Source organism: Malania oleifera, chromosome 4 (assembly GCF_029873635.1).
Source record: "Malania oleifera isolate guangnan ecotype guangnan chromosome 4, ASM2987363v1, whole genome shotgun sequence".
Lineage (NCBI taxonomy): Eukaryota > Viridiplantae > Streptophyta > Magnoliopsida > Santalales > Ximeniaceae > Malania > Malania oleifera.
The window spans coordinates 109,520,023-109,537,374 of NC_080420.1; the positions used below are offsets into that span (position 1 = coordinate 109,520,023).

The window sequence follows — 17,352 nt, forward strand, 5'->3', positions numbered from 1 at the left end:
TGCCATGAAGCACATGTTTGCTACTTCTTGATCACTTGACTCACTCTCCGATTCACTCAAACTTGTGTCATCCCAAGTTGCCTTCATTGCAAGCTTCTTTTTCTTCTTTTTCTTATTGAGTTGTGGTCATTCCAGCTTGATGTGCCTGACCTTTTTATAGTGATAGCAAGTGGGAGGATCATTTTTGCTTTTTTATTCTTTTTTATTACTTTCTCCTCTTTCAGCTTTTGATCCATTGAATTTTCTAGAGAATTTCTTGTTTCTTCTCAAGAATTTTCCAAGTCTTTTAGTTATGAGAGATAAGTCTTCATCTTCTAATTCACTAGATTCATTATCTGCCTCACTTGAATATTCTTTCAAGGCTTTTATAGCTATAGACTTCTTGTTTTTGTTTTCAGTGCTTCTTTCCTTCAACATCATTTCATAGGTTAGAAGAGGTCCTATGAGTTCATTTAAGGAAGTTGTTTTAAGGTTTCTCCCTTCCATTATGGTTGTGGCTTTTGGTTCCCAAATAGGTGGAAGTGCTCTTAGAATTTTGCAGATCATCTCATGGGTGGAATATGTTTTTCCTAAGGCACTTAGTGAGTTTATGATATGTGTGAACCTAGTGTACATGCTTGTTATAGATTCATCGGAATTCATTCTAAAAGTTTCACATTCACTACTTATTATATCAATTCTACTGTCCCTAACATCTACCGTGCCTTCATAGGTTACTTCTAATTTATCCCAAATCTCTTTAGCTGTTTTACACACCATTACTCTATTGAATTCATTTGCAACAAGTGCATAATATAAGGCGTTTATTGCACTTGAGTTAATTTGCAACAGTTTGTAATCTGATTCGATAAGTTCTTTATCTTCTTTATGTACTTCTTTTCCATCTACTAGTTTAGTAGGAATTAGATTTCCATTTGTAACAACATTCCATGCCTTCCAGTCCATTGTTTGAAGGTAGATTCTCATTCGTTGCTTCCAAAAAGTGTAATTTAGCCCACCAAAAATGGGTGGCCTAGTTGAGGATTGACCATCACCAAAGGGAGCTATTCCTATTTTTGTCATTTTGATCTTTATATAGCTACTTGTTAGATTTTCTATAACCAGGCTCTGATACCAATTGAAACCTAAGGTGTAGTCCCAAGAGGGGGGTGAATTGGGTTATTAACAAAATCCTTAGATCCTTTTTAAGAGTTCTTACCTTTTTTACAATCTTTTAAAGATTTCTTATATTCTTGTTGATTAAGCAATCCACACAAACTCCTACTTCCTCTATTCAATCCACAATCACAACAAAGACAACCAATTAATTAATTGTTCAAGAAAAACAACCACGACACAAATATTTAGCAGCCCTGTTATATGAAAATGCAAGTCCTATAGTTGGGCTTTGAATTGAATATTAAGATAACATCCAAACACTTTTCCAAGATTAGAACTTAAATAAACCTTCAGCTAATAGGTGTTGGGTTGTTAACCAATCAATGTACTTCCTTACGATTTTCGTAAAAAAAATGATTAACCAACGTACTCCCTTTCGGTTTCCGCAAGCCCAAGAACAAATTAGGCTTTGGTTTAGTTAATTTCCAATATGCGCTATTTTATGATTGAAAGAATTACAACATCCACATAGGTTATATTTTTTCTGAAATTTAAAGAGAGTAAGGGAAAGAGAGTGACACGACAGCTTTTACGAGGTTCAGCTTACCCCAGCCTACGTCCTCGCCTTAGGTCAATCACCTAAGGATTTCACTATACCTTGTTCCTTCCGGGTGGAACAAAAACCTTATAATAATCACCCTCTTTTTTAGGAAGAGAAACCTATCCAAACAACAACCTATGCTTGGTCCAATGATTCAACAATGTCTTGAACTGTCAAAGATCAAGTAGAAAGAAATGGATCGTGTACAAAAACACTCTCAAAACACAGAGCAAGTTGTACAAGTTAAATTTCAAATCATACTTCAAAACCAAAACTAAATAGAAAATGTGAAGCTTAAGGTTTAGAAGTCACCAATGGTTCTTAAAAGTTTCTAGATGCAACTCAAAACCAAACCCTTTTTTTTTTCAATCCAGCAACTTTGTAGAGTTTTCCCCCAGCAAAAAGATATAAGCAAGAAAAATCTTTAGGAGAATATTTGCATAGAAATTGTGTATTGCTTTGGTGTATTTTTCATTTAGCAAGGGAGATATTTATATAATTTTTCAAAGAAAAGTTTCCTCATTTAACATGAAGCATTTAGGTAACTATTCAAAAGATATTAAATTAAAGAATTAATTTTGAAAATCTTCCCTTAATTTAAAATTTGAAAATTCTCCGCAGAGTCAGTTGACTGATTCACTCGACTAAGTCACTTTTTGCACTAGTCAATCGGCTGGACAGGCGGCTGACACTATTCTGTCTCTCAAAAATTAATTTAGATAAATTGTCAGTTGGCTGACTGAACCACGTTCAAAATAATCAGTTGGTTGGGCATTTTCAATTCATTGAGTCAATCGGCTGGACAGTTAATTTTGCTGAAATTTTCCTATCAGTCGGTTGACTAACCACATTCAAATATGGTCAATCAGCTAGGTACTGTCTGTCGGTTGGGTATCGAGTTAGTTGGTTGAACATACCTCTTTTTCAAATATTTTCCATTTTTTTTATTTCTTTAAAAATCTAGTTTACTTGAAAAACTTAATTGGCAATTTTCAAAGACATTTTCAATAGTCTTTCAAATGCTAGTCTCTAAGTCTTTGTATCTTAAGGAGTTTCACATATCTATATAGTGATGATTTGAAGTACTTACAAATATCCTTCTAACCATGATCTCCTTAATCACTAAGTCTTGCAGCCTCTTGAGGTTCAATCTTTACTTCAAGTTCTGCTTGGCCTTTAAGCTCTTCATGTATCTTTTATTTCTTCAATGTTCTGAGAAGCTTTCATTTGATTGACTTTGATCTCCAGCTTAGTTCCATGATTAATCGTGAGTGTCATTTTACTTAGACCTGAATTAAAACCACTCAACAATGCATGTTAAAACATCCTTCATTTTGTTATCATCAAAACAAGATTAAAAAGCCTAGTTAGGCCAACAATTTTTATGTGAGAGAAATAGCACCTATGTGAACCTAGAAAAGTCATCAACAATGACAAAAAGCATATGATTTACCACCAAGATTTTGCACAGAATTAGGACCAAACAAATCCAAGTGAAGCATTTCAAGTGGTCTAGTGGTAGATATAAATTTCTTTTTCTTAAAGCTAGATTTTGTTTGCTTACCCATTTGACATGCATCACAGATTTTATCTTTCACAAATAATGTTTTAGGCAAGCCTTTCACTAAATCTTTTCTTACTAGTTTTGACAATAAGTCCATGCTAGTGTGTCCTAAGCGCCTATGTCATAACCAACTAATTTCATTTATTACAGAAAAACAAGTTACTTGTTGTGAAGCTAAATTGTCAAAAGTAGTAGCATATACATTTTCATACCAATCTGTAGTGAAAAGAATTTTACGATCTGATTTATTTTCAACTATGCATTTGTCATTTTCAAATGAAACCTTATATCCTTTATCACACAATTGACTAATGCTCAAAAAATTATGCTTCAAGTCATCAACTAATAGAACATTATCAATAATTAGAGAAGGATCCTTACCGACCTCACCTATGCCAATGATGCGTCCCTTTGCATTGTCGCCAAATGTCACATACACTCCATACTTAGGAGTGATAGAAGCGAATTTTGCCTTGTCTCCGATCATATACCATGAGCACCTGCTATCTAGGTACCACCTGTCCTTGGAGGAGGACGATCTCAAACACACCTGCAAGATTGACTAAGTAACTGACGCTAGTCCCCAAATTTTGTTGGGTCCACAGGGGTTAGTGACTAGATCACCCTTAACTACCCACACCTTTCTAATTTTTACACGTCTATTTCTAAGTGGGCAATCAAATTGAATGTGACCGATTTGTTTGCATTTAAAATATTTCATTCTACACTGAGGATCTTTGGGTGGGATTTGAGATTTTGATTCATTAGTGAAATGTCCAAGTAAAGATTAGATCGTCTAATATTCTTAACACCATTAAAACCAAGACCCTCTTTACTGAGAGAATTTCTTTGGGCTTCAAGTAGTTTTTCAAAACTGCGTTGGCCCTCGATGAATTTAAAAATAATTTTGGAGCTATCCTCCAATTTTCTCTCAAGCTCAGCAATAGTCAAATCTTTTTCTTTCAAAATTGAAGCATGAGAGGTTTTTTCACTTCCAAACAATTTTGACCAATTTTTGCATTTCTTTTTCAAATCATCATTTTCTTTGGTCATTTTATTCAACAGTTTAGATACACGAATATATTCAAATTGTAATTCTCTAAAAGTGGGCATGTTATCATATTCACAATCATCAGAAGAATAATATTAAGGTAAAGAGTAAGAAGGCAATACCTCATCATCATGTGCCATCAAACACAGATTAGCAACCTCTGAGTCGTTGCGGTCCGAGTCTGAGTCACTGCTACTTAGTTTATCCTATGAAGTGCCTGCTTTCATAGCTTTCTTCTTTTTCCTAGCATCCTTTTTCAGTAGCGGGCAATCCGGCTTGATATGCCCAACCTTGTTGCAGTTATAACATGTAGGAGCATTTGACTTATCCTTTCTTTTACTCAACTCTCCCTTATCAGATGCAGACTCCCTATATCTTTTGTATGGTTTTCTATTCTTCCTAAAGAATCTGTTGAATTTTCAAGTTAGCATGGTCATATCATCCTCAGAGTCAGGTTCACTGTATTCACTAGATGTATTAGTGAAAGTTTTCAATGTAGTCACCTTCTTTGCCCTTTATGTTCATTGAGTCTCTCATTTATAGCTAATTCACAAGTAATCAAGGAACCTATCAATTCATCTAGAGTCATGGCCTTACGGTCTTTACCCTCAGAAATGGTCATAGCCTTTGCTTCCCAAACAGGAGGCAGACCTCTAAGGATCTTCCTAATCATCTCATATGTAGGGTAGTTCTTTCTTAATGCATGCAGTGAGTTTATAATTTGTGTGAATCTAGTGTACATGCTCTGAATGGACTCACCAACATTCATCCTAAAGGCCTCATATTCACTAGTCAACATATTTATCCTACTATCTTTTACATCCCTAGTACCTTCATATGTGACTTCTAATTTATTCCAGATTTCTTTTGCAGTAGTACATGTCATTACTCTATTAAACTCATTCACATCAAGACCACAATATAGATTATTCATAGCAATGGCATTTAAACTAACAGCTTTCATGTCATCATCATTATATTCTTCCTCAGTTTTAGGAACTCTAGTTGTACCCTCTGTTTTCATAGGAATATAATTTCCCTTAGAGACAACCCTCCACACTTTTCAATCCATATTTTGAAGATAGATGTGCATCCTCTGTTTCCAAAAGGTGTAATTAACACCACTGAAAATCGGAGGTGTGTGAAAGATGGTCCCTCAGGGAAAGGGGTCACGATGTTATGAGCCATCTAAGATCTTTTGCAAATTAATTGAGTCTATGCTATATGGCTCTGATACTAATTGTTAGCTTTACCGTGAACCCAAAATGGGGGGTGAATTGGTATTTTCAAAAATTAATGCCCTAGGTAAATCCCCTAACAGCAGTATTACACAACCTTATGGTCAATCTAATGCAAATAAATTAATTCAATTTAAATATGCAAGGGAAATTAAATTGCACAATGAAATTAACTAAGCATGCACCAAAAAGCAGTAAATAAGATATGACACCCAGAAATGTTATCGAGGTTCAGCAAACTGCCTACGTCCCCACCTTGGCTAACAAGCAAAAGGATTACCACTATAAGGCTCACTTAACGGGTGGAGTGACACCTAAACAACTAGATCAATTAGCATAGGACTGACCTTAACCTTTACAACCAATCCTTACCGGACTGGATTACTGCCCCCTCAGGCCACGCCTGGAATACAACAGTATTTTCACAGTATGACCGGTATAGTGATTATGCTTCTCGGTAAAGCAGATATATAACAAATGTAATCAATCACATGCACATCAACAGTATAGAATATGTAAGCTCGGTGATGCGAATATTTGTGCAAACAACACTCAACAAGATGTGATCACTATAATGTTCAAGAGTGTTCTAAATAAGCTATATCTTTGAAACAAGTTATATTAAATCTCAATAACAAATTAAGGTTTCAAAAATGCTAATCAGATAATCAAACTATTTCAAAAGATTTCCTTCAATGAAATGAGCACAAGAGTAGTTTGAAAATATTATAGCTTGTAGAAAATATTTTGCACAACAAAATCAAGCTATAGGAATCTTGCAATGACAATGCAAAGATCCTCAAGCCTATGAGTGTATCCCAACACAAGATTTACAATATTCAAATTTGTGAGATAAACTTTGCTAAACTCCCCAAAATAATATCAAACAATCAAGCCAAGCAAATGGGAGTATGAGCAATCTATGTTCATCAATAATCCAATATAGAACTTTCACAAAGCTTAGATATATCAAGGGAATAAAGATTTAAGAGTGCTTTGAAGTAAAAGAGGCAATATAAACTTTTGGAAATAGAGGATTTTTGCTAGTTGTTTTTGCTAATTAATTTCTAATCCTCACAAATGAGCTCATATATATAGACCAAGGCCTAATTATGACAGTTTAGGACATGTAGGGTATTATTAGGAAAGTTTTAAACACATTAGAAATTTTAACCTAATTTAACCCTTTTAACTTCGATAAATAATTAAGTAACCCAAGAGGTATCGGGTGGCTGAACTTCAACTCAGTCACCCGAATAGACTCAGCCCAAAAATACTTTTTAAATGGTTTGGGTGCCTGTTTTCAAATTCAGTTGGCTAAACAAAATTTAGAAAGTCTTGGTGCGCGGTTTAGGTGCCTGAAAATACGTTCGGTTAACCAAACTAAGGGATTCGGTCGCTCGAAACCTATTTTGAACTAAAAAGTTCGGCAGCCCGAGTTGGTGAAAAGTCACTTTCTAAGGGTTTGGTCGCCTGGGGAAGATAGGGTCATTTTAGATTCGGTCGCCCAAAGCCTGGTCAAACTATTAACATCCCAACGGTTCGGGCACCCGAGGTAATATGAACACCTAGGGTTCGGTCGCCCGACCTCTCTCATTTTATGTCTATTATGTTCAATCCATTTCAATTTGATCCCTTGATTGAGCAAATTATTATGGGGAGTGATTGTGCATTTGTGTTGGGACCTAAGGTCTTACTAGGGTCTTACTGAGCTTACAGCATATCCTATGTGCATGGCATGTAGGTAATTATTACAGACCTTATATCCTAATTACTATTACATACTCATATTACATAAAATGAATTATAACATGAAACTAATCTTGAGGATCTTCATGCTTTGCTTTGATGTGTCATTACTTGATCTGCTAAAATGAACCTGCACATACACTTGAAAGCCATCAAATACTTGAGTATTTGTCATTATCAAAATCAGGTGTGACCTATAAGGTCAACACCTCTCTTGCTAAATACTCAATATTCCAAGCATATTTTTCATACTTTCTTACATACTTATTAGCAAATATCATTTTGAAATAGAGATTTTGTTTTTCTAGCTCTCCTCACTTGCAAATCAATTGCCAGATGTAGGAAGATTTTATTGTTTTATCGTATGTATATTTCAAATCATTTCCTAGGCATTACTCTCTCATATTCATACATATTTGAAAAACCTTTTTGAGAGTTTTGCTTGATTGTTTATTCCCATAATATTTCATATATAAATATTTGATTGGGAATAAGTTGTTTTTAGCTTCCTAGTCTTTGCATTCAAATTGCAAGACTTGAGAGCTTGCATACTTTATTTGATAATTTTTTTACAAGCTTAAACCCTAAGTATCTGTTGTGATTATATTTGATAAAATATTTGTGTGATACTTGATGGTTTTGAGGTAACCTTGAATGTACATCGATTATTGTTTGTGCGTATTGGTACATGTTTGCTTAGTTGAGAAGCATTTGAATTGTACGCAATTTTATATTCATTGTTGTAATTCAAGCGTGGCCTGAGGTGGATCTTCTCCGCCCCGTTAAGGAGAGGTTATAAAGGTTCAGGCCAGCTCTGGTAATTTGACCTAGTATTATAAATGGTGTCACTCCACCCGGTAAGCGACCATTAGTGGAATCCTCAGGCTTGCGAGCTGAGGCGGGGACGTAGGCAGCATTGACTGAACCCCGATAACATATTGTTTGTCTACTGTTAATTTCCAGAACTTTATACTTCTACACATGTATGTTATATTCAATATATTGTGAATGTTGTGCATGATTTAATTTTCGCATATTACTTTTATCTACACAATTGGTATATGCTTAGAAAGACCCTAGGTTGTGGATTACTATTATTAGGTTTAACGTAGGCAAAAGTTTTAAAAATTCCAATGCACCCCCTCTTGGGAATACACCAATTCCAACATATATGTAAATATATAGTTACATATAATTGTAATATTTTATTATTGGAAATTTTTTATGGAAGATAGGAGAAAAAATGATATTATATTGTATATATTGTATAGAATATTTTTAAAATAATTTTAGTCATTTTCATTATTTTCATGTACATAATGTATGTAAATAGAAATATAACACAATATATATTTTTACACTTTTGAATAATATAAATTTAAATTAATTCTAAAATTTAGCTTATGTAAAATATAAACAATATATAAATAAATTAATAACTAATAATTTAGATTAATTTATAATATAAAAAGTATTGAGAACGAAAAGAGTAGAAAGTGGTTAAGTTGGATCTCAATTTTTTTTTTTTAAATTATTTGAGTGGAATTCATTTATATTTTTCTTATAAAAGTATTGAGAAAGAAAATAGTAGAAAGTGATTGAGTTGGAACCCATTTAAAAAAATTTATTTTTGTGGAATTCATTTATATTGAATTTAAATTTTTTTTCTCATAAAAAAGAGAAAAGAGCTTAAAAAATAATAATAAATTTTGATGAGGCCAAATGTAAAGAGAGAGAGAGAGAGAGAGAGAGAGAGAGAGAGAGAGAGAGAGGCTTCAAAATGATAAAAAAAAAAAAAAAAGGTGAATTCCATATAGGGCCCTTCGTCTTCTTATTGACACATATACACAGAAAAATTGTTAGATTTCGACTTTACCTAAAAGATTAAGTTGTTAGGTTGTCCCAACAATGTATATCAAGCTTTAACACTCCCCCACACGTGCAATCAGATAGCACGTAGAGAAATAAACACATGATAAATAATACCCATGATAGAGAACATAATTTTTTTTAAACACCATAGAATAAACGTGGGGAATAAGACTAGAACCCAGGTTCTCCAGGAAATCGGCTCTAATACCATGTTAGATTACTAGTTTACCTAAAAGTTTAAACTGTTAGGTTGTGGGCCAAATGTAGAGAGAGAGAGAGAGAGAGAGAGAGAGAGAGAGAGAGAGAGAGAGAGAGAGAGAGAGAGAGAGAGAGAGAGAGAGAAGCTTCAAAATGAAAAAAAAAAAATGTTAGTTCCATATAGAGCCCTTCTTCTTCTAATGGACACATACACACACAGAAACTATTAGATTTCCACTTTACCTAAAAGATTTAACTGTTAGGTTGTGAGCCAACAATGTATATCAAGCTTTAACAGTCCCCCACACATGCAACCAGATAGCACATTGAGAAATAAACACACGACAAAGAACACCCACGATAGAGAACACATTTTTTTTAAACACCCCAGAATAAATGTGAAAACAAGACTAGATCCCCAGACCTCCTGGAAACCGGCTCTAATATCATCTTAGAGTACTACTTTACCTAAAAGTTTAAACTATTAGGTTGTGGACCAACAATGTATATCAAACTTTAACAAAACGAAAAAAAGAAAAGCTACATGTAAAAAAAAAATTACCACAACATGTCAAACTCTATGAGAGGTAAGAGAGAGGAAGAGTTGAGTTTCAAAATGATTAAAAAAAAAAATTAGTGGGGCTTGCATGGAGCTCCTTCGTCTACCAACTAGCACATAAAGAGATAGGACCAAAAAAAACTAGAAGCAAAAAAAGGAGAAAAAATTAGTGGGGCTTGCATGGGGCCCCTTCCTTTGCCAGTTGACACACAAAGAAAGAGGACAAATTTTTTTTTTGAAAAAAAAAAACTAGATGTAAACAAAGAAAACAATTAGTGGGGTGCACGTGGGGTCCCTTCCTTTGTCTTCTGACATAAAGAGAGAGAAGGGACCATAAAAAAGAGAGAAAATCTAGATGTACTTAAAAAGAAAAAAAAAACAACCATCACATGTCAGCTCCACATGCATTTGGTGTTCAAGATTCATGAGGTGATAAGAAAGGAGAGAGGAGTTTCAAAATGATAAAAAAAAATTAATGGGGCTCACATGGTGGCCCTTCCTCTACTGTCTGACAAATAAAGAGAGTGAGAAAAAGAGAGAGACTAAAAGTTAGATGTAAAAAAATAGTTGGGCTGTTCCTCTATACCGGCTGACACAGAGAGGGGGAGAAAGAGAGAAGATGGAAAAAAACAAAAAAAAAAAGTTGGATGTGAAAAAAAAAAAAAAAACCACCACGAGTTAGCTCCACATGCATTTGATGCTTCAGGATTCATATATAGATGGATGTGAAATTTTTTTAATTTTTTTTTAAAAAATTAGGAAAATAATTTTGACTAGGTTTAGACCTAAAAAATATTCTACACTCCTGAATGAAATTTCAGATGGATACCAACGAATTGAATACTAAAAGTCTAGTAGATCACATAATATAAAATATAATTGAAAGTTATTTAATTCAAATTAGGATAATTGTTCGGTTAATTCGAAATCATTCGTGAAACAAATTTATTGGTGATGCTAATACCTTTCTGTCGTATAACCGTACTTCCGAACTCGATTCTAATAATGTAGAATATGACTATTAGTTCCTTGGCTAGTATGTTTAGCACAGAAACCAATCAATTAGTATTAGGTGAAATAATCACACTTAAGAAAATATAAATGATGATTTTTAAAGATCATCGAAGATAACATTAATCTCCACGCATATATGCATGCGAGTTCTCTGAGAGAGAAAGAGAGATCTCCACGCATATATGCATGTGAGTTCTGTGTGTGTGTGTGTGTGTGTGTGTGTGTGTGAGAGAGAGAGAGAGAGAGAGGCAATTATTTGCCATGATTCATTTTTTTCAAATTTATTTAATTTATTTTTATCTTTATTATTATATACATTCATGGAATACAATAATTTATTAAAAAATATATATATATTTTTTAAAATTGAGAGTTTATAACCCTTTGATTTTTTAAATTATATTTATTTTTTTATTACTATTACTATATGTATACATCCATAGAATAGGATAATTGTTAAAAAAAAGGTTATCTTTAATTTTTATATCTCTAAATTTTAAACATTTTTTAGTGTTCAAAGAAAGAAGTTAAGGCTCACCTTTTAAAATCTATATAGGTTATTTTATCCCACTTATATATTACTTTTTTTTTTAACAAAGGAGATCATCTCTAATAAGTGGGCAAATCCCGACAAACACATTTTCAAAAATATAAATACTTGAAACGTAAAATAATACTGTCAAATTTTCAAACATGCACATCCAACATTATAGAAATAATATTTTTTTTAAAGTCATTTAGGATAAAAATGAAGTTGTCAACATCATATTTTTCCTGAGGTACGCATGAAAAAAGAGTGGTAGTCCCCAAATGAAAAGAAGAACTTTGAACAAAAAAGGGCAAATGTTGTAGTTTGTGGCTCGTATCGAGTGGAACACAATTACAAAGAAAGCAGGTTGAAGAAAATAAGGAAGCTGGTTTTAAAAAAAATCATCGACCATTGCATCGGCTGTTTCAACCAAAAGCCAATTAGAATAAAATTCGTCGACGGTTTGAAGAATTCGTCGACGGTTTTGTTCGGCATCAGTCTTGAAATTTAAACTCGAACGGTTAATAGGTTAGGGATGCGGGGGCAAATCCTCCGCAAATTGATATAAGGGTATTTAAGGAATTCTCTAACACCTCTGTACGTCAAGTGTAAAGACTCAGAAAATTATAATGATTAAAAAAAATTAAGAAAGATAATAAATGAAATAGATAAATAAAGAAAAAAGGAAAAAGGGAAAATTTTGAAAGAAAGAACAGTAGACATTGTCGATGAATTTCTTGTCCTTGTCGACAAGTGTTCTTCTAGAGATCGTCGACGAAGTTCAGTCCCTCATTGACGAAGAGATCCCGAGTGAGTGAAGTTCAGAATTTAAGTTTTGTCGACGAACGCATCCTCTCGTTGACAATGTCCCTTCTGCGGTTCATCGGCGAATCCTGTCTTCTCGTCAACGAAGCCAGATGGCAATATTGTGTATAAAATATTAGAGGAAGCTTCTCTACAAAGAAATCATATTTTCCCTTCGATTTTCCCTCTCTTAAACGGTTTCCTCTGCCTTCTCTCTAAGTTTTTGGCTCGAATTCAACCCAAATCGACAAATGGAAACCGCTACGGTGTTGTAGGGAAGATTCTTTACACATCTAGGGGAGCAAATTTCTAAACTAGGCTTTTCGAGAATCGCTCCAAAGTTGAGGTAAGGGCTAGGATTCCTAGTTTTTGGATTTTTAATGTTTAATTGAGGTTTATAGGTTGAGAAAATGCTAAAATAGTAGGTTATGTGGGGTTTATCTAATTAAACTAGGGTTTTTTATCAAAGGTTCGGGTGAGCGCCACAGGCATCATTTTGGGGTTCCTATTGGTGTAGTTCAATAAATCAGGTAGGGGGAATATATTAAATCAGGATTTTTGAGGAAATAACTGGTGAAAATGGAAATATTATGTATATATATATATATATATATATATATATATATGATTTTCATATGGGTTCTGAAATGCCAACCGTTTGAATTGTAATTTCTGAGCCTAGGGTTGTGGTATTAGATATTATTTGTGAAAATGGAAAGTTAAATGGAAAAATTTCTGATTAATTGTGTTGGAGATTAAATGTATATTTTCAGTATATGAACAATGATTATGAGTTGGCTTATTTTCAGTGAACGTATGAAATATGTTGCTAAATTGTGTGGCATCTATAAAATGAAGTTGTGTTTAAACTATGATATATGTATGAGATGTAGGAAATACTGGAAATGTATTGAGAATTAAAATGTGATATGAATTATTTTGCATGTGTTTGGTAATGTTAAATGACAATGTATGGTTTGAGAACTCCGATGGATCAGGAAAAGGGCACAGTACTGTTGTGAATATATATGGTGGAGCTAGTGCACCCACACATCTTAGATAGTGTGGAGATGGGATGGTCGATTGTTTTGGGAAGGGTAGTGTCCAACTGGAGTCTAGACTAGTGTGGGAGCAGCCAATCATACCTACAGACTGTAGAATGTGGTTGATTTAACTCTGGAGGGCCAACTGGGGTTATGTCTAGCCTTCGGGCCGCATAACCCGTCATGGGGCGGAAGCATGATTAGGATTTATCGCCGGTATAAAGGGGTCTAAATGCATAATTGTAAGTTTAACCATGAATAATATAGGAATAATGGATATGGAAATGGCAGTTATGGAAGTAATGGAAATAAGATCAGTAGACGGAAATGATATGAAAACGGAATATGTGAAAACAGAAATGAATATAGATTATGAAAGTGAATGTAATGAAATGTACAGTGATAATAGCATAAATAGTAATGTAGTAAGGTATTATCAGTATTAAATATAGTAGTATTACATATATTTGGGGTGGGGTATACTCTCCCCCTGAGGGCTTGCTGAGAAAGGCGAGTGCCCTGATAGGTATCAGATGTAGCTGTAGGCTGCATAACGTGTTAGGGCAGAGGGAAGCCACTTGTATGGGCGGGTAATCTTCCCTATTCTTGGGAACTTCTGTTAGTAAACCTTTGTGTGAATGTGTGAGTACAAGATAAATCATCCACCTAAGGGCTTACTTACTAAGGTAAGTGTCCTAATATGCTTCAGAAGTGATCGTAGGTTGCTTCAGATATCATAGTAGAGAGGTGCTACTTGTATGGGCGGGTAATCACCCCTATCCTTGAAAACTCTCGTTGGTAAAATACCTTACATGCGTATGAGTAGGAATAGGGAATGATTTCATAATTGTGGTTAATTTGAAAATAATGACTATACATATATGTTGTACTTTGACCTCATGATTGTCACACACTGATTTAATGTATTCCATCCTTACTGTGATGTGTCTCACCCGATAGTTGAATTTCATCTTTTCAGGACCTTCATGGGATCGAGTTTAGAGAGCTTGGGTTGTTGTAGCATTTTTTAGAGAGAGAGGGTATGGACTGTTGGATATGTATATTTCCTTTTGAGTTTTATGTTTTCTGAGATGAATATGGATATTGTTAATACTGGATGTTGGGTTATGTTTTGAGATGTATATAGATGTAGAAATTCTGGTATATTTTATGGATGAATTGTGATTAATTCTGCAACGTAACTGATATAGAACTAGGTTCAAGTAAATGGTACATGTGGCACCTGGGCCCTGCTTGGTGGGTTCGGGGCATCACGAGGCTATATCAGAGATTTATTTCAAATAACCCTCCAGACCCTAGTTTTGGGTTCAGGGCATTACATCAAAGTTAGTACAAATACAATGCTGAAACCCAATATTTGATATAATGAATTTCAGCCGCCCCTTGCTCCTGTGGACATAGGCATTCTACCGAACCACATTAAATCCTTGTGTTATTTATTTTTTTCCTTATTTGTGTGTGTTTCCATATTGTTTCATCATAATTGCTACACTACACCACACGATCGTTATTTCATCGCAACAATTTGGTATTAGAGCCCAAGTCACGATGACTAGAATTTTTTTTGGCAAAGTTTGACATGGTCAAGTTCGACCAATCTAGAAATTTCAGATTATGGCAGAGGAGGGTCAAAGATTTGTTAGTACTGTAAGGCAAGGTGAAGACATTATACAAAAAGCAGCCGAAAGGCATGGACGACATGAATTGGAAGGGATTGAAAGCTAAGGTTATGGCAACTATCAGGCCTTGTCTAGCTGATGACGTGATGTATCACGTCATGGATGAGGAATCATCAGTAGTAGTTTAGATGAGATTGGAAAGTCAGTATATGTCCAAGTCGTTGACGAACAAACTTCATCTAAAGCAGAAACTGTATGGTCCTATGATGTTAGAGGGTTCAGATCTGAACAAGCATATCAATGTGTTCAACCAGATCATCAGTGATTTGAAGCAATTTGATGTGAAATTCGAAGACAAAGACAAGGCGTTGATGTTACTAAATTCCCTACCTGCTTCTCCTACGTATGAAAATTTGGTTACAACTTTGATGTGGGGAAAAGAAACTCTTGGATAAGAGGAAATCACAAGTGCCCTTTTAGGTTTTCATCAGAGGAAGAAAGCTAGTGATGAGAATTTATAAGGTGAAGGGCTTGTGGCAGGGGGTAACCAAGAACATAGGAGAAGCAAGTTCCAGAGCGAATTAAGTAACAATAAATCTCAGTCCAATTCCCGGAAGAGGAAGGATATACGTTGTTTTAAGTGCGGGAAAAAGGGACACATAAAACAAGATTGTCCAGAGAAAAAGAATAGCAATACAGAGAATAAAGAGGGTCCATCAAAATCTACGAATGTAGTGGAAGAAGCAGACTCAGAAAGCAGTGACAGGGATATGATTTCTGTTTCATCCGATTCAAATCATCTCACAGATTCTTGGATTCTGGATTCGGCATGCTCCTATCACATGACTAATTTTGTTGAAGGGCAATTTTGTTCAAAATTAATTTTTGGTCAAAAATTTAACAATTATTCATATTTTTTAGGTCAATTATTAATCGATTAACTATAACTAATTTTGGGTCGGAAAAAGTTTTGGAAATGCAATTGGATCTAGAATCATCTATCGATTGGTTTTTAGGAATTAGAAAATTAATTTTATAGTTGGGATTAATTAAATTGTTTGATTTTTAAAGAGTTTCAATTTATCTTTTTAAGATTGAAACTAACTTAATTTGGGTTGCTTAAATTTTGTATTTGCTCTAAAATGCAGGTTGACATAAAACTATCCAATAAAATATGAGAATTTAATTATTAAATTTGAGTAAAATTTAAATTCCTTATTTTATAAAATATGGGAAGTTAAACAGTTATTAAATTTATATGCATTTTATGTATTTATATATGTAAATATATATTTATATATAATTGTAATATTTTATTGTTGGAAACTTTTGGTCGAAGGTAGGTGAAAAAATGATATTAAGAATATTTTAAAACTAATTTTAATCATTTTCATAATTTTCATGTACATAATATATGCAAATAGAAATATAACACAATATATATTTTTATATTTTTGAATAATATTAATTTAAATTAATTCTAAAATTTTAGCTTATGTAAAATATAAACAATAGATAAATAAAGTAATAACAAATAATTTAGATTAATTTATAATATACAAGTATTGAGAAAGAAAATAGTGAAAAGTGGTTAAGTTGGATCTCATTTTTTTTTTTAATAAAAATTATTTTAGTGGAATTCATTTATATTTTTCTTATAAAAGTATTGAGAAAGAAAATTGTGGAAAGTGGTTGAGTTGGAACTCATTTAAATTTTTTTTTTTTTTTTTTTGTGGAATTCATTTATATTGAAAATTTTAAATTTTGTTCTCATAAAAAAGAGAAAAGAACTTAAAAAATAATAATAAATTTTGATGAGGTCTAATGTAGAGAGAGAGAGAGAGAGAGAGAGAGAGAGAGAGAGAGAGAGAGAGAGAGAGAGAGAGAAGCTTCAAAATGGAAAAAAAAATGTGAGTTCCATATAGGGCCCTTCGTCTTCGAATTGACACATACACATACAAAAACTAATAGATTTCCACTTTACCTAAAAGATTAATCTATTAGGTTGTGAGCCAACAATGTATATCAAGCTTTTAACAGTCCCCCGCGTGCAACCAGATAGCACGTTGAGAAATAAACACACGATAAATAACACCCATGATAGAGAACACATTTTTTTTAAACACCATAGAATAAACACGAGGAATAAGACTAGAACCCAAGACTTCCTGGAAATTGACTCTAATACCATGTTAGATTACTACTTTACTTAAAAGTTTAAACTGTTAGGTTATGGGCCAACAATGTATATCAAACTTTAACAAAACAACAAAAAGAAAAGCTGGACGTAAAAAAAAAAAAAATACCACGACATGTCAAACTCTATGAGAGGTAAGAGAGAGGAAGAGTTGAGTTTCAAAATGATTAAAAAAAAAATAGTGGGGCTTGCATG

The 17,352-nt window shown here is 33.6% G+C and overlaps 1 long non-coding RNA gene across 1 annotated transcript; it reads left to right on the forward strand.

The window, feature by feature from the left end:
- Positions 1–12,259: 12,259 nt before the first annotated feature.
- LOC131153041 (uncharacterized) lies at positions 12,260–14,469 on the forward strand. Its single transcript, XR_009136146.1, has 2 exons — positions 12,260–12,623; positions 14,300–14,469. It is a non-coding gene; the product is annotated as an uncharacterized LOC131153041 (long non-coding RNA).
- Positions 14,470–17,352: the final 2,883 nt, after the last annotated feature.